The sequence below is a fragment of the Maylandia zebra genome, linkage group LG17, assembly GCF_041146795.1.
Source record: "Maylandia zebra isolate NMK-2024a linkage group LG17, Mzebra_GT3a, whole genome shotgun sequence".
Taxonomy (NCBI): Eukaryota; Metazoa; Chordata; class Actinopteri; order Cichliformes; family Cichlidae; genus Maylandia; species Maylandia zebra.
Window position 1 is genome coordinate 28,862,382 of NC_135183.1, and position 4,584 is coordinate 28,866,965.

The window sequence follows — 4,584 nt, forward strand, 5'->3', positions numbered from 1 at the left end:
TTCTCTTTAATGCAACTTACCCATGCAGCTTTTTCTTGGCTCATCGCAATTTCTGTGGCATGTTGCTGCCATTAAATTCAAAATTAACTAATATTTCACATGGAAGAGTAATAGTGCCTCAGTTAAAACATTTTATATGTTTTCCATAATCTATCATAGATAAAATATGGGCTTATGAGATTTTCAAATCATCGTATTCTGTTTTTATTTACATTTAACTAGCGCTGTCAAGAGATTAAAAAAAAATAGAGATTAATTAATTATGATTTTTAATTAATTGATCTAATTAATCTCTTTTTTAATCTCACCTAAAAATAGCTGAGGAAAGCCCTCAACTTATTGTGGCAGACCAAAAGACTGATATAACAAAGAAAGTGACTTTATAAACTCATTTATTGTTTAACAAACGTTAAACAGATGCAACCATTTACATACTGTTGTATTCTTTTGTAAAATAAGTGGAAAAATAAATACAAATCAAATCAAATAAATTAAGTGCTGCAAGTTAGCACATCAGAGTTGCTCTTTTCTGAGCAATACAGCACTGAAATTCCTCTGCTTCAGATAATGAAAAATAACACTGACATTGCAGTGCTGCAAGTTAGCACATCAAAGTATTCTTCCATCACAAAAAAAAGTGCTGAACATCAAGCAATCTATTCTAGTAGGCTACAAATGACACAGCAGCTATGCTGACCACATGTGTCTCATTTCTTCTTCCTCAGCCAGTCGCTAAGACACACCAGCCTGGTAACATTTTCTGGAAGCAAGGCTGCCCTTTTCTTTTGCACTATGTGGCCTGCAAGGCTAAAGAGTCTCTCACAGGGTACAGAGGTAGCTGGGGAGGCCAGGTACTTTTGTGCTAGGACTGACAGCTTTTCATAGACTCCTGAGTGAGCATACCACCACTGCAGGGGACAGTCATCAATACTGATGCTGGGTTCTGCTCTGTAGCGCTGCAGCTCTCCAGACTCAATTCCATCTTCTGAGTCAGAGTCAGACCCCAGAAGGAGTTCGCTCCTCCTCTTCTTCTGAGCTGGTCCATCATCCTCTGTGGAGGGCTGGAGACTATCTGCTCTTCTGGGCTCTGCTGCCTGGAGCATATTCTCCAGAATGGTCCACACCTGAATGAATGAATGAATGAATGATTGTGATTAAAACTAAGTGCTTTTTTTTTTTTTTTATTTAATCTTGTAAAGAACTTTGTGTTCCATATAATAAATAAAAGTTTGATTTGATAATGAATTGGACTCATTAGTCCAGCTTAACCTTATTGTCCTACCTGTTCCCTCTTTTCTCTTGGAAGACATTTCAAATCCTTAAACCGTGGATCCAATTCTGTGGCCACCTCAAACCATATCTCGTTGCCATTAGCTCGTCGTGCTGCCAGATCCTTCTGGAAGGCATTCTTGAACTTCACCACGTAGGCAGGATCATCATCAGTAATGTCCATGACACGGTACAGATGGCGAAAAGCAGGCAGCACTACAGAGCAAGAGACGTAGGCCTCACCACCCAGCAGCTCTGTCACATACCTGCAGAGGTGGAGAGGTTTGCTAAATAAACCTAGCTGGATTCATTTAAATCAAAGTGTAACTGATTTCCAATTTAATTGTCCTTAAAAGTTCCTTGTTATGTTCATTAATTTTGATTTTACACATGTAACAGTAGTTTATATAATTAAAATGGGAAGGTGTTTATTTGAACTTACTTGCATAGTTCAAGCAGGAGCTCCAGCCTCTGCAGTTTCGCCCACTCAGCTTCGGTTGGCAAGACCAACCTGTGGTTCTGTTGGTCCAACGTAGCCTGGACAGCCTCTCGGTAACATAGGAGGCGTGAGACCATTGCGAGAGTCGAGTTCCACCTGGTGGGTACATCCTGTATAAGTTGATCGCTCTTCTTTCCGAGTGCTACTTGTTGTTGGTTAAGTTCTGTGGTACTCGCAGGGCTTTGTTTAAAATGACCAACAATCTTGCGGCACTTTGCCAGTACACCGACAAAACCACTGCTATCGAGACATACCGTGATGGTCCTCTGGAGAATGTGAGCATTGCAGGCGATGTGCTCATATGGAAGTGCTCTCATAGCAGCCAGCATGTTTGCTGCGCTGTCTGTGCCAATGGTGGATATCTTGTTTTCAATACCCCAGTCATTTGCTACCTTGAGGAACTGTTCGGCGCATTTATCAGCAAAGTGCCTGGTTTCTGTTCTCATGACGGTCAGTGCAAATGAGTTGAGGTTCCACTCACTATCAATAAAGTGTCCAGTCACCCCAAAATAGCTGTGGTTGCCAGCTGAGGTCCAGTGATCTCCGGTTATAGCAACACAGTTGGGAGAATCCTCCGCCAAAATCTCAAGTTTGTTTTTCTTTTCGCCGTCGTACATTTTGCTGATTTTGGTCGTTACTGTAGTCCTGCACGGCGGCTTGTATGACGGGTCATTGGACGCAATTTGCAACACCTCTGTCAATCCTTCGTCCTCTACTATATTTATCGGCCTACAGTTCATCGCTATCCACTTGGCAATAACATTAGTCAGCCTGTCGGTCGCAGACTTGCTCATACGAGGGGTATTCTCTAGTTTTGTTTGGCGAAAAGCTTTGCTCTGGCTTGCTATATTGCTAACGTCTTCACTGCTAGCTGTTGCTGCACTCGCGGCTGGGTGCTTTGCGTTGAGGTGATAGGCCAAACTTGAGCTGCTTCGGTGGTAAGCAAACTCCTTCTTACACTCTAGGCAGACCACTTTACCTTTGTCAATGGTGCCGTCGGGGCGTTTATGAAATACAAATTTCCCGTTCATTGGGCCAACAACTCTCAGATGCGCCTCCATATCCACACTGTAAGCTAATCACCACTTCTCACCTTGACCTCACGACGTGACTCCACCCCCAACAAGTCAAGCACAAGGAGCCCAGCACATAAAAACGGATTTTATAACATAGCAACTCTCATACAAAATCAATGACGTCAAGAGATTAAAAATTAGATTAACGAGATTAAAAAACATAACGCGCTAAATAGCATTGTAATTAATTAATCGCAATTAACGCGATAATTTGACACCCCTACATTTAACGCATCATCCCATTTCTTCTTTTGGAATGGGGGTTGTACATTTAACAATTTAAACCAGTTATCCATGAGCAGAATTTCATTCTCTTCTGTAAGAAATATCTACAGAAACAAATTATAAAACCAAGAGTGCCAGCTAAGTGAAATTTTCCTCTCCATATATACTGGTTTCTAAATATCCGTGCATCTTTCTGACAAGTCATCATACAAATCCTTCTTTCTTGCATCTGCTTGGCATTAAACACTACTTTTCTGTATTCTTGAAGAATGTGGCACCAATATCAGAATCAGAAACTTTATTGTCATTGTCATGAGAACAACGAAATTAAGAATGGTCCCAATGGTCAATATGCACCTACCATGCACAGAACAGGATTTAAACAGGGAATCCATCTTCATGAGAAATGATATTCTTGCATAGAGTAAAGGGAGTTATATTCTAGTTTTGCCTGAGGTGTGTCTGAGCTACACGTGCCCTAATGTTGACCCTGAGCACACGGCAAGGAAGTTCAGGAGAGTGCATCAATCAGGACAACTCTTGGTATGTCTCACTGGATATATCCTTGTACATCATGGATTCTGACACTGTAAAATGGGCACCAGCATAAAAACAGGCTTCTACTACTAATGTTAATATTAATTTAACTTTAGTGTTCTAGGAAAACAAATCCTAAAAGCTTGCTACATCAACAACTTACACTGTAAGCTTGCGCAAACATTAAAGACTTTACAGCTTTGATACCTTCCTTAGCACTATTGCATCATGGTTGAATGAGCCCCACTGTCTTTCATCAGCAGGTGCGATTAGAAATAAAAAGCTGTTTTCGACCTGTCGGGAGTATTCAGATAGGGAGCATTAACCAACCTTGTCTCAACTAATCGCACTCCGTCTGCAAGTGGGCCTAAAAATCCCCCCAAGTCACAAGAGGTGCTGGCATGAAAGTAAGCTTTGATTAAATTTACGCTTTAGGCTAACCGGAAAACAATCATGTACAGTGGGAGCAAAAGAATAAAAGAGAGTCAGAGGAAAGCAAAGTAAAGGAACAAAGCCATCAGGAGTTCAGAAGAAAGGCGCGTAGAGTTGGGTGAGTTACGATAAGGTGTGTAGGGGAACTACGAGGACATATGGAAATAAAAAGTGCGCACACGGGCAGTTAATTAACTTAATGTTAATATGTATGCACATGTCTCTGTAGCTCATTCCTTGGGAGCCACACTACTGACAGCCCACTACAAATATCAATCATGGGTAATCAAAACCCGGGATTTACGGCGGCCTCTTTAAAAACGGGATTAAACTCATGCTTCAAGCCTTTCTTCTTTTCTCCAAATGGGAAAAAGGTGAAATTAAAAACCACGCAGACATCTTTTGTAACAGTTGTCTTTTCTACAGGCCCTATAAGCTCTGTAACTACTGCGTTAGTACCGAGGCCACTCCCAATATGTGAAATAGAAGTGAACATAATTACCTTTTAATATTCTTTTTGAAAGCGCCTTGGTCATTCACCATTCA